The sequence below is a fragment of the Ranitomeya variabilis genome, chromosome 8, assembly GCF_051348905.1.
Source record: "Ranitomeya variabilis isolate aRanVar5 chromosome 8, aRanVar5.hap1, whole genome shotgun sequence".
In the NCBI taxonomy this organism is placed as follows: Eukaryota; Metazoa; Chordata; class Amphibia; order Anura; family Dendrobatidae; genus Ranitomeya; species Ranitomeya variabilis.
This window is the reverse complement of record NC_135239.1, coordinates 221,452,435-221,474,619: the sequence shown is the minus strand read 5'-3', so window position 1 is coordinate 221,474,619 and position 22,185 is coordinate 221,452,435. Positions and strand designations below refer to the sequence as shown.

The 22,185-nt window shown below is 44.9% G+C and overlaps 1 long non-coding RNA gene across 1 annotated transcript in view; it reads right to left on the bottom strand.

The window, feature by feature from the left end:
• Positions 1 to 128: 128 nt before the first annotated feature.
• The window catches only part of LOC143787999 (uncharacterized), a 51,828-nt gene continuing 29,771 nt past the window's right edge, over positions 129 to 22,185 (bottom strand). The window contains exons 2-3 of the long non-coding RNA XR_013218527.1: positions 4,428 to 4,493; positions 129 to 731 (exon numbers count right to left, since the gene is read on the bottom strand). This is a non-coding gene — a long non-coding RNA (uncharacterized LOC143787999). The remainder of the gene's footprint in view (positions 732 to 4,427; positions 4,494 to 22,185) is intronic.

Genomic DNA, 22,185 nt, shown 5'->3' with positions numbered 1-22,185 from the left:
ACAGATGACGGACAATCATGAAGTCTTATAAAAGCGTGTGTTGTTTTGCACAATTTTACAACTTCATTAATAGTAGCCTCACTCAGCAGAATGGCAGACTGGAGGAGACGCCATTTGGCACACAGAATCCCAAAGGCACACTCCACCAGTCTATGTGCCCTGGAAAGCCTCAAATTAAAAACGCCGCCGGTGATCCAGGTTTCGCATGGGATAAGGCCTCATGACATTCCTTGTCAATTGGAAGGCCTCATCTCCCACAAGAACATATGGCACTGCTTCAGCATTGGAGCCTGGGTGGAGTTGTGGTGGGAGGTCTAACTGGTTTTCACGTAGCCGCCGACTCATAATGGACAAATTGAAGACCCTTGAGTCTCCTGTTCGCCCATAGGCCCCAATGTCTACAATTATAAACCTGTAGTTACTGTCAACTACAGCTATCAGAACTACAGAGAAAAACTGCTTATAATTGAAGAATTGGGAGCCAGAGTTTGGCGGCTTACGCACCCTGATGTTTCCCATCCAGGGTTCCAATGCAATGTGGAAAGTCACAGCTGTCCTTGAACCCACGCGCTATTTTTAGCCAATCTACATGAACTGGTCATGCCTGAGCCAAAAATGGCAGTTTCTCCCATATTTCAATACATGTTGAGCGCACAATGCCAGAAATTGTGGAGCGACCAATGAGACACTCCAGGTGTAGTCCCGCGTAAGACAAGCCAGTTGACAGGAAGCTGAAAGGACAAAAAAAAAATATTAGTTATGTAACAATAGTGTGGAGAAAACATGATAAAGTGCAAGTATGTTGTTTAAGAAAAAGCACTGGAATATCAATGAAATTTAACAATATTTACCTAGTGTACATATGTAGAACATTGAAAATATTATTATTATTATTATTTATTTATACAGCACCATTGATTCCATGGTGCTGTACATGAGAAGGGGTTACATACAGGTTACAGATATCACTTACAGTAGACAGACTAACAATGACAGACTGATACAGAGGGGCGAGGACCCTGCCCTTGCGGGCTTACATTCTACAGGATTATGGGAAAGGAGACAGTAGGTTGGGGGTTGCGGGAGCTCCGGTGTTGGTGAGGCGGTAGCTTCGGTAGTGGTGAGGAGGCAGCGGGGTCAGTGCAGGCTGTAGGCTTTCCTGAAGAGATGAGTTTTCAGGTTCCGTCTGAAGGATCCGACTGTGGTTGATAGTCGGACGTGTTGGGGCAGAGAGTTCCAGAGGATGGGGGATATTCAGGAGAACTCTTGGAGGCGATTGGATGAGGAGCGAATAAGTATGGAGGAGAGAAGGATGTCTTGGGAGGACCGGAGATTACGTGAGGGAAGATATCGGGAGATTAGTTCAGAGATATATTGAGGAGACAGGTTATGGATGGCTTTGTAGGTCAGTATTAGTAATTTGAACTGGATACGCTGAGGGAATGGGAGCCAGTGAAGAGATTTGCAGAGGGGGGAAGCGGAGGAGTAGCGAGGAGAGAGATGGATTAGTCGGGCAGCAGAGTTAAGGATGGACTGGAGAGGTGCAAGGGTGTTAGCAGGGAGGCCAAAGAAAAAGATGTTGCAGTAGTCAAGGCGGGAGATGATGAGGGCATGCACAAGCATTTTAGTAGATTGAGGGTTGAGGAAAGGACGGATTCTGGAGATATTTTTGAGCTGGAGGCGACAGGAGGTGGAAAGAGCTTGGATGTGCGGTTCGAAGGACAGGGCAGAGTCGAAGGTTACTCCGAGGCAGCGGACTTCGGGTACGGGGGAAAGCATGATGTCGTTGATTGCGATAGATAGGTCAGGTAAGGAAGATTTGTGGGATGGAGGAAAGATGATGAGTTCAGATTTGTCCACATTGAGTTTGAGGAAGCGAGAGGAGAAGAAGGAGGATATGGCTGATATCTAAATATATCTTTATCTTGTGCTTTGCTCCTAAGTAGCACATATTTTTTAAAATAGCTGATAGCAAACAACCATGAAAAAAAAATCAACATACAGTATGTGAGGATGTTGAATATATACCGTAAGGTAAGGAGAAGACGCTCCTCTGCGGATATGCTTTTTCGCATCCTGGTGTCCTGATACGCGAGTCCTGGACGTACCGTCTCCAACAAAATATCAAATGTTGGTATGGTCATTCGACAGTATAAGTAAAACTTATCAGGATGTGCATGCAGAGATGTATAGAGCCTCTTAAAATGGCCTTTAGTGAGGCGTTGGGTCAAAAGAGGATGCACCCACATTCTTCTCCTTACTACAATCCTAATACATTCTTCTCCTCCTACAATCACAGGGTATGGCTGCCCAAACCAACGCGACAAGACCCAGTTAAACAAAACCCGCTGAGTTGGAGTGAAGTGCAGTAGGTCAGACATGGTGCAAACGTTACCACAACACACCATCAGATGCACAACCACAAAATGGCTATATGGGAGGGTGGCACCTGTTGGAGAGGCCTTAAATAGGGTTGCTGATGGTGATTTAAATTAAATTCGGCCTCAAAAACCGTTAAATGTCCATTTTGTCAGCTTGCGTGGAAATAATGCATTGCGGATGTCTTACGGATTACATATGCAACATTACATGCGCAAAATACGTGACCACACCATTTCTGGATTTTTGATGCGTATTATGGCCGTAAAATACGGACCGTATTTCCCTACGCTGAGTGTGACGCCGGCCTAAGAAAACCACCAGACTCCGCATTCATGATCTGCAGGTTTTGTAGTCTGTGAACTCCACGCTGCTATTATTTTGAACACCCTCTTTCAATTAATTATTCTAATACAATTAGTGAGATCCATCATGCTGTGAAGAAACAGGTGTGAACCAGGTGGCTCTTATTTCAGGGTGAAGCCAGGACATGTTGTACATACATTTCTCCTGCAAAGACTGAGAAATATGGGTTGTTCGAGACCTTGTTCAGGAAGAACAGTATGCTTTGATTAAAAAGTTGATTGGCGTGGGTAAAACTTATAAAGAAGTGCAGACAATGATCGGCTGTTCAGCTAAAATGATCTCCAATGCTTTATTATTATTTATTTATATAGCACCATTAATTCCATGGTGCTGTACATGAGAAAGGGTTTACATGCAGAGTTATAGGTATCGTTTACAGTAAACAAGTTTACAGTGACAGACTGGTACAGGGGGGAGAGGACCCTGTCCTTGCGGACTTACATTCTATGGGATAGTGGGGAAGAGGCAGAAGGTAGGGGCAAGGCGGCAGAATGGTTATTGCAGGCTGTAGGCTTTCTTGAAGACATTGGTTTTCAGGTTCCGTCTGGGTGGTGGATAGTCGGACGTGTTGAGGCATGGAATTCCAAAGGATGGGGGATATTCGGGAGAAATCTTGGAGGTGGTTGTGTGAGGAACGAATAAGTGTGGAGGAGAGTAGGAGGTCTTGGGAGGATCGGAGATTATGTGAGGGAAGATATTGGGAGATTAGTTCAGAGATATAGGGAGGGGACTGGTTGTGGATGGCTTTGTAGATCAGTGTTAGTAGTTTGAACTGGATTCGTTGGGGAATTGGGAGCCAGTGGAGGGATTTGCAGAGGGGAGAAGCAGGGGAGTAGCGAGGAGAGAGGTGGATTAGCTGGGCAGCAGAGTTGAGGACAGATTGTAGTGGTGCAAGAGAGATAGCGGTGAGGCCACAGAGGAGGGTGTTGCAGTAGTCGAGGTGGGAGATGATGAGGGCATGCACAAGAGTTTTGGTAGATTGTGGGATGAGGAAGGAACAGATTCTGGCAATATTTTTGAGTTGGAGGCGACAGGAGGTGGCAAGAGCTTGGACGTGCGGTTTGAAGGACAGGGCAGAGTCGAGAGTTACCCCAAGGCAGCGGATTTCAGGTGCGGGAGAGAGCGTGATGCCATTTACCATAATAGATAGGTCAGGTAGGGGGATACGTGAGATGGGGAAAGATGATGAGTTTGTTTTTGTCTACATTGAGTTTTAGGAAGCGAGAGGTGAAGAAGGAGGATATGGCTGACAGACACTTCGGGATTCTGGACAGTAGAGAGGTGACATCTGGGCCAGAGAGGTAGATCTGAGTGTCGTCCGCATACAGGTGGTACTTGAAGCCATGGGACTTTATGAGTTGTCCTAGGCCAAGGGTATAGATGGAAAAAAGTAGGGGCCCTAGGACAGAGCCTTGAGGGACTCCAACAGAGAGAGGGCGGGATGAGGAGGTGGTGTGGAGTGGGAAACGCTAAATGTGCGGTCGGAAAGGTATGAGGCAATCCAGGACAGGGCAAGGTCTTTGATGCCAAGGGAAGAAAGAATGCTTTATAATGGAAAGCCAAACCAGAGAGACGTGGAAGAAAACTGAAGACTACTATTCCAATGAACGGAAGAATAACCAGCATGGCAAAGGCTCTGCGAATGATCAGCTCCGGGATGATCACAGACGGTCTCAAGTTACCTGTGAGGACTGTGACAGAAGACGCCTGTGTGAAGCTAATCTCTTGGAAGTCCCTGCAAAGTCCCACTGTTAAAAAAAAAAAAAAAACGTACTGAAGCAGAAACAATTTGGGTCCAATGTCCGCATACAGTTTGTCACACGACCCCCAAATTCTGCATTCAATCCACAGTACACTCTGAAGACAGTGAAGCATGGTGGTGTAGGCATCATGAAATGGGAAGGTTTCTCTATGCACTATGGTGCTAGTCTTATTTGCCACATACCAGGGATCATAGTTATTAAGGTTGAAGGAAGACTTTAAGTCCATCTAGTTCAACCCATAGCCTAACCTAACATGCCCTAACATGTTGATCCAGAGGAAGGCAAAAAAAACCATGTGGCAAAGAGTAAGCTCCACATTGGGGAAAAAAAATTCCTTCCCGACTCCACATACGACAATCAGACTAGTTCCCTGGATCAACGCCCTATCAAGGAATCTAGTGTATATACCCTGTAACATTATACTTTTCAAGAAAGGCATCCAGTCCCCTCTTAACCCCTTCGTGCCATGCGCCGTACTAGTACGGCGCTGCCGGCACTGCATTAGTGCCAGCCACAGTACTAGTACGGCGCATCGATCACCGCGGTCTCGCGCTGAGCGCCGCGGTGATCGGCTGCGGGTGTCAGCTGTATATGACAGCTGACACCCCGCAGCAATGCCCACGATTGGCGCTGTCGCCGATCGCGGGCATTTAACCCCTCTGATGCCGCGGTCAATAGTGACAGCGGCATAGAGGGGGATCGCGCAGGGACGGGGGCTCCCTGCGCTCTCCCACCGGAGCAACGTGATGAGATCGCGCTGCTCCGGTGACCTGGAAGGAGTCCCCGGATCCAAGATGGCCGCGGGACTCCTTCCGGGTCATGAGATGACCCTGCTTGCCGGCGTCTGCTGAGAATTCCTCATAGCAGGCGCCGGCAAGCCTCTGCAATGTGCCTGTCACATCGGTGATCTGACAGAGTGCTGTGCACACTGTCAGATCACCGATCTGTGATGTCCCCCCCCGGGACAAAGTAAAAAAGTAAAAAAAAAAAAATTTTCCACATGTGTAAAAAAAAAAAAAAATTCCTAAATAAAGAAAAAAAAAAAAAATTCCCATAAATACATTTCTTTATCTAAATAAAAAAAAAAAATCACACAATAAAAGTACACATATTTAGTATCGCCGCGTCCGTAACGACCCCACCTATAAAACTATATCACTAGTTAACCCCTTCAGTGAACACTGAACACCATTAAAAAAAAAAAAAAACGAGGCAAAAAACAACGCTTTATTCTCATACCGCCAAACAAAAAGTGGAATAACACGCGATCCAAAAGACGGATATAAATAACCATGGCACCGCTGAAAATGTCATCTTGTCCCGCAAAAAAAAAGCCGCCATACAGCATCATCAGCAGAAAAATAAAAAAGTTATAGTCCTCAGAATAAAGCGATGCAAAAACAATTATTTTTTTATATAAAACAGTTTTTATTGTGTAAAAGCGCCAAAACATAAAAAAATTACATAAATGAGGTATCGCTGTAATCGTACTGACGCTAAGAATAAAACTGCTTTATCCTTTTTACCAAACGCGGAACGGTATAAACGCCCCCCCTAAAAGAATTTCAGGAATTGCTGGTTTTTGTTCATTCCGCCTCCCAAAAATCGGAATAAAAAGCGATCAAAAAATGTCATGTACCCGAAAATGGTACCAATAAAAACGTCAACTCGTCCTGCAAAAAACAAGATCTCACATGACTCTGTGGACCAAAATATGGAAAAATTATAGCTCTCAAAATGTGGTGATGCAAAAACTATTTTTTGCAATAAAAAGCGTCTTTTAGTGTGTGATGGCTGCCAACCAGAAAAATCCGCCCAAAAAATGCTATAAACGTAAATCAAATCCCCCTTCATCACCCCCTTAGTTAGGGAAAAATAATAAAATGTAAAAAAATATATTTATTTCCATTTTCCCGTTAGGCTACTTTCACACTAGCGTCGGTACGGGGCCGTCGCGCTGCGTCGGCCCGACATACCGACGCATACTGTGTAAGCGCCGCACAACGGGGGCAGCGGATGCTGTTTTTCCACGCATCCGCTGCCCCATTGTGAGGTGCAGGGAGGTGGGGGTGGAGTTCCAGCCGCACATGCGTGGTCGGAAATGGTGGACCGTCGGCACAAAAAAAGTTACATGTAACGTTTTTTGCTGCCGGCGGTCCGCCACAACACGACGCAACCGTCGCACGACGCTTGCGACGTGTGTCAATACGTCGCTAATGTTAGTCTATGGGGAAAAAACGCATCCTGCAGATGACTTTGCAGGATGCGTTTTTTCGCCAAAACGACGCATTGCGACGTATGCAAAAAAACGCTAGTGTGAAAGTAGCTCTAGGGTTAGGACTAGGGTTAGGGCTAGGGTTAGGGTTGGGGTTAGGGCTAGGGTTAGGGCTGGGGTTAGGGTTGGGGTTAGGGTTTCAGTTAGAATTGGGGAGTTTTCACTGTTTAGGCACATCAGGGGCTCTCCAAACGCGACATGGCGTCCGATCTCAACGCGTTTGTTTGCGTTAAAAATGCATGTGTTTTTATAGAAAAAAACAGAACACACACTGAAAAGTCACCCACCACCATCAAGGTGATAAAGGGATCCAAACCCTAACCCTAACCCTACCCCTAAACTCACCCCTAACCGTTTAATGAACATTTTCTGACAGTCATAGTGCCACGTATTTCAGTGCCACGTATTTCAGTGCCACGTATTTCAGTGCCACGATATTTCAGTGCCACGTATTTCAGTGCCACGATATTTCAGTGCCACGTATTTCAGTGCCACGATATTTCAGTGCCACGTCTTTCAGTGCCACGATATTTCAGTGCCATGTATTTCAGTGCCACGTATTTAAGTGCCACGATATTTCAGTGAAATATGTGGCATTTATGTGAAATACGTGGCACTTAAATACGTGGCACTTATATACGTGGCACTTAAATACGTGGCCACTGAAATATCGTGGCATTTACGTGAAATACGTGGCACTTAAATACGTGGCACTTATATACGTGGCACTTATATACGTGGCCACTGAAATATCGTGGCACTTATATACGTATATACGTATATAAACGTATTTCAGTGCCACGTATTTCAGTGCCACGTATTTCAGTTCCACGTATTTCAGGTTAGGGTTAGGGGTAGGGTTAGGGTTAGGGGTAGGGTTAGGGTTAGGGGTAGGGTTAGGGGTAGGGTTAGGGTTTTTTGTTTTTTTCTTGTTTTGTTTTTCTATAAAAACGCATGCGTCTAAAAAACGCATGCGTTTTACCGCGTTTACATGCGTTTTTTCACACATGCGTTTATTTAAAAAACGCATGCAGATAAAAACGCAAGTGTGAAACCAGCCTTACCCTTGGGAAAATAAAAACATGGGGGCTAAAATATAATTTTCGTGGAAAAAAAATATTTTTTATTTTCACGGCTCTGCGTGATAAACTGTGGTGAAACACTTGTTGGTTCAAAGTTCTCACAACACATCTAGATAAGTTCCGTGGGGGGTCTAGTTTCCAATATGGGGTCACTTGTGGGGGGTTTCTACTGTTTAGGTACATCAGGGGCTCTGCAAATGCAACATGACACCTGCAGACCAATCCATCTAAGTCTGCATTTCAAACGGCGCTCCTTCCCTTCCGAGCTCTGCTGTGCGCCCAAACAGTGGTTCCCCCCAATGTATGGGGTATCAGCGTACTCAGGACAAATTGGAAAATAACGTTTGTGGTCCAATTTCTCCTGTTACCCTTGGGGAAAAAAAAATTGCGGGCTAAAACATCATTTTGTGGAAAGAAAAAATGATTTTTTAATTTTCACAGCGCTACATTCTAAACTTTAGTAAAACAACTGGGGTTTAAAAGTGCTCACCACACATCTAGATAAGTTCCTTAGGGGGTCTTCTTTCCAAAATGGTGTCACTTGTGGGGGTTTCCACTGTTTAGGCACGTCAGGGGCTCTCCAAACATGACATGGGTTCCGATCTCAAATCCAGCCAATTTTGCATTGAAAAGTCAAATGGCGCTCCTTCCCTTCCGAGCTCTGCCATGTGCCCAAACAGTGGTTTATCCCCATATATGAAGTATCAGCGTACTCAGGACAAATTGCACAACAACTTTTGGGGTCCAATTTATCCTGCTACCCTTGGGAAAATAAAAAATTTGGGGCAAAAAGATCATTTTTTGTGAAAATTAATATTATTTTTTTTTTACGGCTCTACATTATAAACTTCTGTGAAGCACTTGGAGGTTCAAAGTGCTCACCACACATCTAGATTAGTTCCTTAGAGGGTCTACTTTCCAAAATGGTGAAACTTGTGGGGGTTTCCACTGTTTAGGCACGTCAGGTGCTCTCCAAACACGACATGGGTTCCGATCTCAATTCCAGCCAATTTTGCATTGAAAAGTCAAATGGCGCTCCTTCCCTTCCGAGCTCTGCCATGTGCCCAATCAATGGTTTACCCCAACATGTGGGGTATCGGCGTACTCAGGACAAATTGTACAACAACTTTTTTGGTCCAATTTCTCCTGTTACCCTTGGTAAAATAAAACAAATTGGATCTGAAGTAAACATTTTGTGAAAAAAAAGTTAAATGTTCAATTTTTTTTAAACATTCCAAAAATTCCTGTGAAGCACCTGAAGGGTTAATAAACTTTTTGAATGTGGTTTTGAGTACCTTGAGGGGTGCAGTTTTTAGAATGGTGTCACTTTTGGGCATTTTCTGTCATATAGACCCCTCAAAGTCACTTCAAGTGTGAGGTGGTCCGTAAAAAAAATGGTTTTGCAAATTTTGTTGCAAAAATGAGAAATCGCTGGTCAACTTTTAACCCTTATAACTCCCTAACAAAAAAAAATTATATTTCCAAAATTGTTCTGATGTAAAGCAGACATGTGGGAAATGTTGTTTATTAACTATATTATGTGATATAACTCTCTAATTTAAGGGCATAAAAACGAAAAATTTTAAAATTGCTAAATTTTCATAATTTTTGACAAATTTCTGTTTTTTTCACAAATAAATGCAAGTCATATCGAAGAAGTTTTACCACTATCATAAAGTAAAATATGTCACGAGAAAACAATCTCAGAATCACCAGGATCCGTTGAAGCGTTTCAGAGTTATGACCTCATAAAGTGACAGTGGTCAGAATTGTAAAAATTGGCCGTGTCACTTAGGTGAAAACAGGCTTTGGGGTGAAGGGATTAAATTTAACTTTTCAGTTTTTGAATTTCCACAAAAATTTAAAATAACCATTAAATTTCTTTCAAATTCACAATTGTGTTCCACTTGTTGTTGATTCTTCACCAAAAATGTACATTTCGTATTGTTATGTTTGAAGCATGATATGTAGGAAAAGGTTGAAAAGTTCTAGGGAGCCGAATACGTTTGCAATGCACTGTATATTCCCCTATGCTATGTGTAGACATTTATTTTAACTATTCTATTCTAACCTGCCAGTGTGATTTTACTATACACCACACTGAATTGCCGGCTTTTCTATAGAACACCGATGCGTATTTCTCCCAAGTCACACAGATGGTCCGTGTGGTGTGCGAGTTTCTCGCACCCATAGACTTGCATTGGCGATTCTTGGCCGAGATACTGCAATTTCAATCGCACACTGAATACGGCCGACAAAATATCAGATGATGGGAGCTGCCCCATAGATTAACATTGGTCCGAGTGCTATGCAATTTTTTATCGCATAGAACTCGTCCGTATTAGGGTCTAGTGTGACTCCGGCCATATGGCGAGGTGCTGGTGTAATGGGCCAGATGGCCCTTTGTTCATGTAGTAAAAATTCACAGCACATTCTGTAGCTTTGAAGTGATGCAAGAAGCTAATGTTTATTATAATCGATGAGAACAAAAAAAATAATTGTAAAGCACAGTAAAAAATTGCTACAGCGACTATATTCAAGTGACGATTTGACCTATCCCAAGTCTTATTATGATAATAATAATAATAATAATAATAATAATAATAATAATAATTTTTATTTATATAGCGCCAACATATTCCGCAGCACTTTACAATTAGCGGGGACATGTACAGACAATAAATTCATTACAAGTTAAGACAATTTAAACAGTGACATTAGGAGTGAGGTCCCTGCTCGCAAGCTTACAATCTACAAGGAAATGGGGGGACACAATAGGTGAAAATGCAGCGCCCCAGAGACCTGGTCGTTGCAGTACTGACGCTCCGCCACTAAGGGGAGTGATGGTACGTCTGATGGCACTAAAGGAGTTCACCTGACCAGGCATCACAGTCACACATTACACTTCACACTCTGGCCTCCAGGCGGAGCAAAGGGTTCTATGTATTAGGCCACTCCTCACAATCTGGTAAAACTGGGGGTTGGATAGGAAGTTAGGCAGAAGCTGACTGGGTTTTGCCCAGGCAACATCCTGGGTGTTGCGGGGAAGATTCAGGGGGGTCTCTGTCAGGGGTGGGATCCTGACAGCGGCCTAGCGAAAAGGACAGAACGTTACGGAGCCGCGCCTGCACCCGTTGCGGTGGCATCCTAAGAAAGGACACGAAGCGAGGTTTACTGTGGAGAGTGAGAAACGAGATCACAGCACAAAGGAGAATAGAACCAGTAGGAGTCGTGCCTTAAGATCGTGGCAACATCCTACTGAGGCGCGTAGCCGGTGGTTGGAACGCCGAGGAAGTATTGGGCTCCAAGCATTACTTCAAACAGCGGCAGGACAGTTAATTATAGGTTGGCTGTCTCACCTAAATCACCTAAGCAGACATAAGGGGCAATTGTGGGAGAGGGGTGTCTCTAGGGTCCCAGAATAACTCCAGGCCTACCTGTCATACGGGTGCGTCCTAGCCATATCATCTGGGGGACGGAGAAAGAACATCAGAACAGATACGAGTTGTGAGAAAGAAGAACATCAGAAACAGACACAACAGTTGTGAGGACTATCCCGTGGTGCTCAGCAGGGAGGTACTACAAGACACAGGCGCTAGAACGTAGGCACTGATTTCCACCTGCAAAGGAAACTCTGGATGTGCCTTCGGACCGGCCGGTCTCAGCCAGCCCTGTTAGCAGTGCTCTGGATTGTGGATCCTGAAGCCTTCAGTAAAGAGGTGTTAGGGCACACGGGATGCGTGTGTTCTCATCTTAATTGTCTGCTGCCAAATTGAATGTGAGATGTTACGGCCGGAGGAATCAGGACACAAATGCAAGCAATTGTCTCAAGAGATTTCCCGGTCTTTTAATGGTCGGACCACTCTTTTTATAAGAGAAATCTCAGCACATTACATCATGGGTTTTTCCAACTTGTCAATTATTACAAAACTCTTTTGATCTTACATGCTCTATGTTACTATCTTTATTACTATAATATCATTATTCTAATGATTATTGCTTTTAGTCTAATTCTGTACCGCTATCGCCCTAATGGCTGTTTTGGGTCAAGCTGACATCTGTCTATGCACGCATTCTACTTATCTTTGGTTTATTGGGGATCAATTCACCTACGTGCAGGTACATTTACTCTCGATAAGACTAGGGGATTTACACGGATCTTGGTACGTCCTGGTACAGAGTAACAAACAGAATTTAGTCTTATAACAGTGAATTAGAAAACCTTAAAGTGACATGAATCTAATGTTCAGCAAAGCGTCCATATAAGTTTGATTCCAGTATATCTTCATATGCCATACATTCTCCCCTTAACAGTCCCCCCTTTGGAGATATGCAAAATCAAACTCTGATCTCGTCGAGCCTATCGATCTGTCCTCCTGGCCTACCTGACTCAAAATGCTGGACCCTAACTAACTAATCTTCACCGTATAGACGAGACGACCCATCTCTAGTAGATGGACCCCCTCCTAACGGACTTTGCACAGGAGGAAGTCAGATCCTGGTCTTTCCCTCATCGGTGTGTTTCAGGCAGACATATTCCGGGGGATGTGGATATGACATTCCTCTCGTGGTTTCACAGCAGCATCTTCCATCTAGGGGATCTTTGAAATCAGCATGTATGGTCATCATCACTTTGGTTTCCATGGTCCTCATCATCATTTTCTTAAGGCATGTAGTTATGCTGGTAAAGAATTAAGGCTAATACAGTTAAAGCAGATAGAATAGTTATTGAAAACTTAATGGGTCAATAAGTGCCTTTATGGCATCACCAGTGTATTCTATAAACCGTTGTTGGTTATAGTATAGGTAGTTTATCCACTGTATGTTCTTATTTATAGGAATGATAGGTTTAAGCCCAACTCTTGGGGTGGAGATATTATACCAAAATGTCACTATACCCTCTTCATGAGTGACTACCCCTTGGTGACTGGCTACCCCTTGGACTAGGTAAAGGATAAGTGTCAGATGGATGAAGAGTGGCAGCCGCCACTGGACTCTGGATCTGGCATCTCCTTGCAGTGGGAAGCGTGAACCCATGGACTGCTGTGGTAGTAGACAGGACTTGGAATGAGCTGTCGTCTCTAGGTTTGAGGGTACGTCTGTTGAACCTCTTGGTGATGAGGAATCAGTCATCAGGCGGATCTGGTGGGCACCTTCTAGGTCCTCAGGATCTGGGATGGATAGAACTTGAGAACAAATTTAGTCACATGTCTTATTTAACAATAAACTTAGTCTGCATATAGACAACTGTAGTTAGAAAAGGTATAACCCTAAACTGGGAATATTAGTAGGATCCTATAGTGCTGAGTTTGTAGGACCTGCTAGCGTGTGTGTGTGTGTGTACATGCGTATGTGAGACCCAAGGGAAAAACTAAAACTCCTTATGCTATAGCTCCACTGTTTCCTGTCTAGCATTAAGTATGTAGGGTCTTTTGTTCAAGGCCTTCAATTTCCCTTGTTCATCCATAGGCGTGTTTTTCTTCGGTGTGGCTCCATCTTGGTTCCTTTTCTTCTTCTCTTCTTTGGATGCTTGCTTCTGGAATGTTGGGACATCTTTTTCCAGGGTTAGTCCTTCTGTTTCTGGATCCATATTAGCGTACAGATGAGATGTTTCTGTGTCAAATAGTATCATTGCTGCTTCTTTTGCTGTTGCTTCAGTTAGTCTGCTGCCCACTGCTTCCCTTGAGGTGTCTCCAGTGTGTGTGTGTCTTCACCTTTTACCACCGCAACTCTTCCTGGCATCAACAAGGACTCCATTAACTCTTGTATGGCTTTGTGGGGTCGTCTGACCGGCATTCTTTTAGCCATGATGAAGTCTCTTTCCCTCCAGATTGGTCATAGCTTCGGGTTGAGTAGACCTCTTGCATGCTTCTGTCAAGGCCCGCAGTCCTGCCTTTTGGGTGGAGGCAGTGGTTTTGCTGGCAGCAGGTATCTTCTGTAGCTACTGCTATGCCAGTGTGCGAACGGCCTTCTTGGTCTGTATACCTTGGTCAAACCACAAAGAGCTTCAGGTCAGGATCTTCCAGAGGTTTTCTTGTCTCATGACATGTCAGAGTCGACTACCTCTTCCACTGATGTGTAAGAGATGTGATCTTCACCCTCTCCCCCCTTGGCAGAGGTAGGAGAGTAGCTAGGTTATGGACAGCACATCTGGAGATGGTGACGTTGTCCGGGAGCAGAATAGGGCATTGCAGACATAGGACAGCAGAATAGGGCTTTTTGGGCCAGGATCTTCAACTTGTGACTGGCTCTCATGAAGGTTTGGACTCCCCGGGCCACTGGTTTAATAGTAGTACCCAGGAGAGGATGTGCGTGCAGATTAGCATGTCAAACCAATCAATGGCTTCCTTAGTTGAACTGAAAGGCGTGTCCTTGAGGCAATCATACAGGGATGAAGGACTGTAACTGTGTTGGCTTGGCTGCCAGAGGTATGCTGCTTTCCTGTTTTCCTGTCTTCAGCCAGAGTGGCAGTGGGATGTGTCATCTTTCCGGTGACGGCTGCAGTTTCCATGGCAGCAGGGCTCCTGACTCCAGTTCCATCTTCATAGGCTGGACTTTGAGCCTGCCAATTCCTTCTGGGCCTCGTGTCCGCAGTAAGTCTGGGATCAATGCCATCAGTTCAAAGTCCACATGATCTACAGGTGTGTCCTGTAGAGAGAAGAGACCGTACACTTCTGCAGACTGCTCCTGTGAAAGTGACAGTTTGTCCTTATGAAACAGACTGCTGGCTTGAAGTTTTTGGTAGTGGATTTGATCCTAGTAGGTAGATGAGACAACTAATTGAGACAGCATACTCTGTAGGTTGTAGGCCTTTGTGTAGGGGTCTGATCCTTGGAGTGTACCGTGTGTTACCATTCACCCCTACAAAAGGCACTACTGCATCCGTGAGAAAGTCTGGGTCGGGTAAGTCAATGTTCCTGATTACGTTTCTAGCTGCTTCAGGTCCTCACCTGGAAATTGGAGGGTATACCCTTAACCTCTATATGGGTGAGAGGTGTTGCTTCTCTCTGGTATTTTTGTGGACTGTAAGAGTATACGTACTTTCATGGGTTGTAGATTCAGTATGCCAATACCCTATTAGGGTCTGGAGCTCGGTAGTGGTGGGTGTCAAAGTTTCTTCTAATTGACTAACTTGCATTTCAAATCTGAGATTCTGAAACTTTTGATTACATCGATGGAAGAAACTATCCACAGGTTCTCCTTTCCCCTGCATGACATCCTGGAGAGTGGGGGTCTGGGCTGGCAGGCGGTTCTTAACCCAGACGTAAAGCTTACGGAGGAAATATTCTCCGGATACACGTGACTCAAGCCATTCTACATGGAAGTTGTCAGGCTCAAGGGCTAGTCGCATCCTTGGCCAAAGGGAATATTGTTGTGAAATTGGATTCTGGGCTCCCCCGGTGGCCACTTGTGGAATTTAACTTGTGTGCATCATCCCCTCTGTTCACCTGCTCCTATCAGGATGTGGGAGTCGCTATATAACCTTGCTCCTCTGTCAGTTTCATGCCGGTCAACAATGTAATCAGTAGCCTTTCTGTGCTTGTTCCTGCTACTAGACAACTCCCAGCTAAGTTGGACTTTTGTCCTTGTGTGTTTTTGCATTTTGTTCCTGTTCACAGCTGCTGTTTCGTTACTGTGTCTGGAAAGCTCTTGTGAGCGGAAATTGCCACTCTGGTGTTATGAGTTAATGCTAGAGTCTTAAAGTAATTTCTGGATGGTGTTTTGATAGGGTTTTCTGCTGACCATGAAAGTGCCCTTTCTGTCTTCATGCTATCTAGTAAGCGGACCTCGATTTTGCTAAACCTATTTTCATACTACGTTTGTCATTTCATCTTAAATCACCGCCAATATATGTGGGGGCCTCTGTCTGCCTTTTGGGAAAATTTCTCTAGAGGTGAGCCAGGACTGTCTTTTCCTCTGCTAGGATTAGGTAGTTCTCCGGCTGGCGCTGGGCATCTAGGGATAAAAAAACGTAGGCATGCTACCCGGCCACTTCTAGTTGTGCGGCAGGTTTAGTTCATGGTCAGTATAGTTTCCATCTTCCAAGAGCTAGTTCTCATATATGTAGATTGTAAGCTCTCACGAGCAGGGTCGTCTTATTTTGCTTTATTGCTGTATTGTTAACATTGTTACCTATGACTGTTGTGTTTGAAACTGTTAAACTGTAAAGCGCTGCGGAATATGTTGGCGCTATATAAATAAAGATTATTATTATTATTATTATATATGCTGGGCTATGTTCTCTCGCCATTGAGAATCATGACAGTTTGACCGGCCCAAAAAAGGGTTAAATTACTGGCTGAGAAAGGAGAGAAAAAAGAAGTCTGCTACAATTTTTTTTTTTTTTTTTTTTTTTTCCCTCTAGTTCTGAGTGTGCTCTTAATTGAATCACTTGCTAGTCTGCCTATACTGCAGCCTTCCTCTCTTCCTCTCCTTCTAATCCTTGAATGGCTCTGTGTTCACCTGTTTCAAATGGATCTTCAGAGTGTAGCTACAGGTTTGAATAATCTCACCACAAAGGTACAAAATTTGCAAGATTTTGTTGTTCATGCACCTATGTCTGAGCCTAGAATTCCTTTGCCTGAATTCTTCTCGGGGAATAGATCTCACTTTCAAAATTTTAAAAATAATTGCAAATTGTTTTTGTCCCTGAAGTCTCGCTCTGCCGGAGACCCTGCACAGCAGGTCAGGATTGTAATTTCCTTGCTCCGGGGCGACCCTCAAGACTGGGCTTTTGCATTGGCACCAGGGGATCCTGCGTTGCTCAATGTGGATGCGTTTTTTCTGGCCTTGGGGTTGCTTTATGAGGAACCTCATTTAGAGCTTCAGGCGGAAAAGGCCTTGATGTCCTTGTCTCAGGGGCAAGATGAAGCTGAAATATACTGCCAAAAATTCCGCAAATGGTCTGTGCTTACTCAGTGGAATGAGTGCGCCCTGGCGGCGATTTTCAGAGAAGGTCTCTCTGATGCCATTAAGGATGTTATGGTGGGGTTCCCTGTGCCTGCGAGTCTGAATGAGTCCATGACGATGGCTATTCAGATCGATAGGCGTCTGCGGGAGCGCAAACCTGTGCACCATTTGGCGGTGTCTACTGAGAAAACGCCAGAAAATATGCAATGTGATAGAATTCTGTCCAGAAGCGAGCGGCAGAATTTTAGACGAAAAAATGGGTTGTGCTTCTATTGTGGTGATTCAACTCATGTTATATCAGCCTGCTTTAAGCGTACTAAGAAGCCTGACAAGTCTGTTTCAATTAGCACTTTACAGTCTAAGTTTATTCTATCTGTGACCCTGATTTGTTCTTTGTCATCTATTACCGCGGACGCCTATGTCGACTCTGGCGCTGCTTTGAGTCTTATGGATTGGTCCTTTGCCAAACGCTGTGGGTATGATTTGGAGCCATTGGAGGCTCCGATACCTCTGAAAGGGATTGACTCCACCCCATTGGCTAGTAATAAACCACAATACTGGACACAAGTGACTATGCGTGTTAATCCGGATCACCAGGAGGTTATTCGCTTTCTGGTGCTGTATAATCTACATGATGTTTTGGTGCTGGGATTGCCATGGCTGCAATCTCATAACCCAGTCCTCGACTGGAGAGCTATGTCTGTGTTAAGCTGGGGATGTAAAGGAACTCATGGGGACGTACCTTTGGTTTCCATTTCATCATCTATTCCCTCTGAGATTCCTGAATTCTTGTCTGACTTTCGTGACGTTTTTGAAGAACCCAAGGTTGGTTCACTACCTCCGCACCGGGAGTGCGATTGTGCCATAGACTTGATCCCGGGTAGTAAATACCCTAAGGGTCGTTTATTTAATCTGTCTGTGCCTGAACACGCTGCTATGCGAGAATATATAAAGGAGTCCTTGGAAAAGGGACATATTCGTCCTTCGTCATCTCCCTTAGGAGCCGGTTTTTTCTTTGTGTCTAAGAAAGACGGCTCTTTGAGGCCGTGTATTGATTATCGACTTTTGAATAAAATCACGGTTAAATATCAATATCCGTTACCACTGCTTACTGATTTGTTTGCTCGTATAAAGGGGGCCAAGTGGTTCTCTAAGATTGATCTCCGTGGGGCGTATAATTTGGTGCGAATCAAGCAGGGGGATGAGTGGAAAACCGCATTTAATACGCCCGAGGGCCATTTTGAGTATTTGGTGATGCCTTTTGGTCTTTCAAATGCCCCTTCAGTCTTCCAGTCCTTTATGCATGACATTTTCCGCGATTATTTGGATAAATTTATGATTGTGTATCTGGATGATATTCTGATTTTTTCGGATGACTGGGACTCTCATGTCCAGCAGGTCAGGAGGGTTTTTCAGGTTTTGCGGTCTAATTCCTTGTGTGTGAAGGGTTCTAAGTGTGTTTTTGGGGTTCAGAAGATTTCCTTCTTGGGATACATTTTTTCCCCCTCTTCCATCGAGATGGATCCTGTCAAGGTTCAGGCTATTGGTGATTGGACGCAACCCTCTTCTCTTAAGAGTCTTCAGAAATTTTTGGGCTTTGCTAACTTTTATCGTCGATTTATTGCTGGTTTTTCTGATGTTGTAAAACCATTGACTGATTTGACTAAGAAGGGTGCTGATGTTGCTGATTGGTCCCCTGATGCTGTGGAGGCCTTTCGGGAGCTCAAGCGCCGCTTTTCTTCCGCCCCAGTGTTGCGTCAGCCTGATGTTGCTCTTCCTTTTCAGGTTGAGGTCGACGCTTCTGAAATCGGAGCTGGGGCAGTGTTGTCGCAGAGAAGTTCCGACTGCTCCGTGATGAGACCTTGTGCTTTTTTTTCCCGTAAATTTTCGCCCGCCGAGCGGAATTATGATATTGGGAATCGGGAGCTTTTGGCCATGAAGTGGGCTTTTGAGGAGTGGCGTCACTGGCTTGAGGGGGCCAGACATCAGGTGGTGGTTTTGACTGACCACAAAAATTTAATTTACCTTGAGTCTGCCAGGCGCCTGAATCCTAGACAAGCGCGCTGGTCGTTGTTTTTCTCTCGGTTTAATTTTGTGGTGTCTTACCTACCGGGTTCTAAGAATGTTAAGGCGGATGCCCTTTCTAGGAGTTTTGAGCCTGACTCCCCTGGTAATTCTGAGCCCACAGGTATCCTTAAAGATGGAGTGATATTGTCTGCCGTTTCTCCAGACCTGCGGCGGGCCTTGCGGGAGTTTCAGGCGGATAGACCTGATCGTTGCCCACCTGGTAGACTGTTTGTTCCTGATGATTGGACCAGTAGAGTCATCTCTGAGGTTCATTCTTCTGCGTTGGCAGGTCATCCTGGAATCTTTGGTACCAGGGATTTGGTGGCAAGGTCCTTCTGGTGGCCTTCCCTGTCACGAGATGTGCGAGGCTTTGTGCAGTCTTGTGTTGTTTGTGCTCGGGCCAAGCCTTGTTGTTCTCGGGCTAGTGGATTGTTGTTACCCTTGCCTATCCCGAAGAGGCCTTGGACGCACATCTCGATGGATTTTATTTCGGATCTGCCTGTTTCCCAGAAGATGTCTGTCATCTGGGTGGTGTGTGACCGTTTCTCTAAGATGGTCCATCTGGTTCCCTTGCCTAAGTTGCCTTCTTCTTCCGAGTTGGTTCCTCTGTTTTTTCAAAATGTTGTTCGTTTGCATGGTATTCCGGAGAATATCGTTTCTGACAGAGGGACCCAATTCGTGTCTAGATTTTGGCGGGCATTCTGTGCTAGGATGGGCATAGATTTGTCTTTTTCGTCTGCTTTCCATCCTCAGACTAATGGCCAGACCGAGCGGACTAATCAGACCTTGGAGACATATTTGAGGTGTTTTGTGTCTGCGGATCAGGATGATTGGGTTGCTTTTTTGCCTTTGGCGGAGTTCGCCCTCAATAATCGGGCCAGCTCTGCCACCTTGGTGTCACCGTTTTTCTGTAATTCGGGGTTTCATCCTCGATTTTCCTCCGGTCAAGTGGAATCTTCGGATTGTCCTGGAGTGGATGCTGTGGTGGAGAGGTTGCATCAGATTTGGGGGCAGGTGGTGGACAATTTGAAGTTGTCCCAGGAGAAGACTCAGCTTTTTGCCAACCGCCGTCGTCGTGTTGGTCCTCGGCTTTGTGTTGGGGACTTGGTGTGGTTGTCTTCTCGTTTTGTCCCTATGAGGGTTTCTTCTCCTAAGTTTAAGCCTCGGTTCATCGGCCCGTACAAGATATTGGAGATTCTTAACCCTGTGTCCTTCCGTTTGGACCTCCCTGCATCCTTTTCGATTCATAATGTTTTTCATCGGTCATTGTTGCGCAGGTATGAGGTACCAGCTGTGCCTTCCGTTGAGCCTCCTGCTCCGGTGTTGGTTGAGGGTGAGTTGGAGTACGTTGTGGAAAAGATCTTGGACTCTCGTGTTTCCAGACGGAAACTCCAGTATCTGGTCAAATGGAAGGGATACGGTCAGGAGGATAATTCTTGGGTCACTGCCTCTGATGTTCATGCCTCCGATCTTGTCCGTGCCTTTCATAGGGCTCATCCTGATCGCCCTGGTGGTTCTGGTGAGGGTTCGGTGCCCCCTCCTTGAGGGGGGGGTACTGTTGTGAAATTGGATTCTGGGCTCCCCCGGTGGCCACTTGTGGAATTTAACTTGTGTGCATCATCCCCTCTGTTCACCTGCTCCTATCAGGATGTGGGAGTCGCTATATAACCTTGCTCCTCTGTCAGTTTCATGCCGGTCAACAATGTAATCAGTAGCCTTTCTGTGCTTGTTCCTGCTACTAGACAACTCCCAGCTAAGTTGGACTTTTGTCCTTGTGTGTTTTTGCATTTTGTTCCTGTTCACAGCTGCTGTTTCGTTACTGTGTCTGGAAAGCTCTTGTGAGCGGAAATTGCCACTCTGGTGTTATGAGTTAATGCTAGAGTCTTAAAGTAATTTCTGGATGGTGTTTTGATAGGGTTTTCTGCTGACCATGAAAGTGCCCTTTCTGTCTTCATGCTATCTAGTAAGCGGACCTCGATTTTGCTAAACCTATTTTCATACTACGTTTGTCATTTCATCTTAAATCACCGCCAATATATGTGGGGGCCTCTGTCTGCCTTTTGGGAAAATTTCTCTAGAGGTGAGCCAGGACTGTCTTTTCCTCTGCTAGGATTAGGTAGTTCTCCGGCTGGCGCTGGGCATCTAGGGATAAAAAAACGTAGGCATGCTACCCGGCCACTTCTAGTTGTGCGGCAGGTTTAGTTCATGGTCAGTATAGTTTCCATCTTCCAAGAGCTAGTTCTCATATATGCTGGGCTATGTTCTCTCGCCATTGAGAATCATGACAGAATATCCTGCTGTAATTTGTGTGAGCCTTTCTAAATCTGCCCATGAGGCAGAGTGTGCCTTCTGTATTTGACGCATCCTTTTATAAAATGGCATGGGATGTTGCACTGGGTCTGGCAAGCTGCTCACTAGGGTGTCTGTCTCCTGGTATTTCCAGGGGTCCTTGTGTGGAGTAGGTTGTATGCGAGAGTGCAAGCTTTGAGGTTTAGAAGATGATGATAATGTACTCTCACCATATAATGGTGGATGCTGTGGATTATCAGTCTGAGCTGTTGATTCCTGTCTTTCCTCTTCTGCTTGATTATGTACCTCCATGTCATGTTCATCTTCTCCTTCATTATTCTTTTTATAGACTGCATTATTTAATGGAGCTATAGTGGATGCTGGACAGGATGTAGCATAAGATATTCCGTCTACATATATAGTTGGATAGAAAGTAGGGCTATTTGGGTTGGTCATCTGACAGTCAGAACAAGTCTCACGGTATTCTGCATTCTGTGTCTGACAGATGGTACATGTCCAGTCGTCGGGAATGTATATGGGCGGTATCAATGACTGTAATGCAGATGTTGTAACTGACACATTTTCCGTAGGCACCTGTTTGGCATAAAATTCAGTATCCTTATCATATTCCTCTCTCCATACCTGTCTTCTAACTTCCTTTACCATCTTATAAAATTCTTCAGGGTTCTGTAGGATTTCATAATACCTAAGCCTATGACCCTGCTCTCTACTCAATAACACATTTTTTCATACCTTCCTATCTAATCCTCCCTTCTTAACATGCGTTTTCTTTCCTTGCTCCCCTATGGGTCGTGTCTGTCTTATGTGTGTTGACTGACTACTCCCACCCATTCTATCATCTGAATTCTGAGTGCGCCTGAGGGACATGTGTGTCTATCTCTTGAGACAAGTTCCCACGAGGTTTTGAACAGTTGGATATATGTGACTGTGAAAGCTGTATGTACTCCTTATGTCAAAGGAAAGGGGTCTTTAGTGATATTGTGATGTCTAGTATTTTGAACACAGTGATATAGGAAGTTAGCTAACAATTACC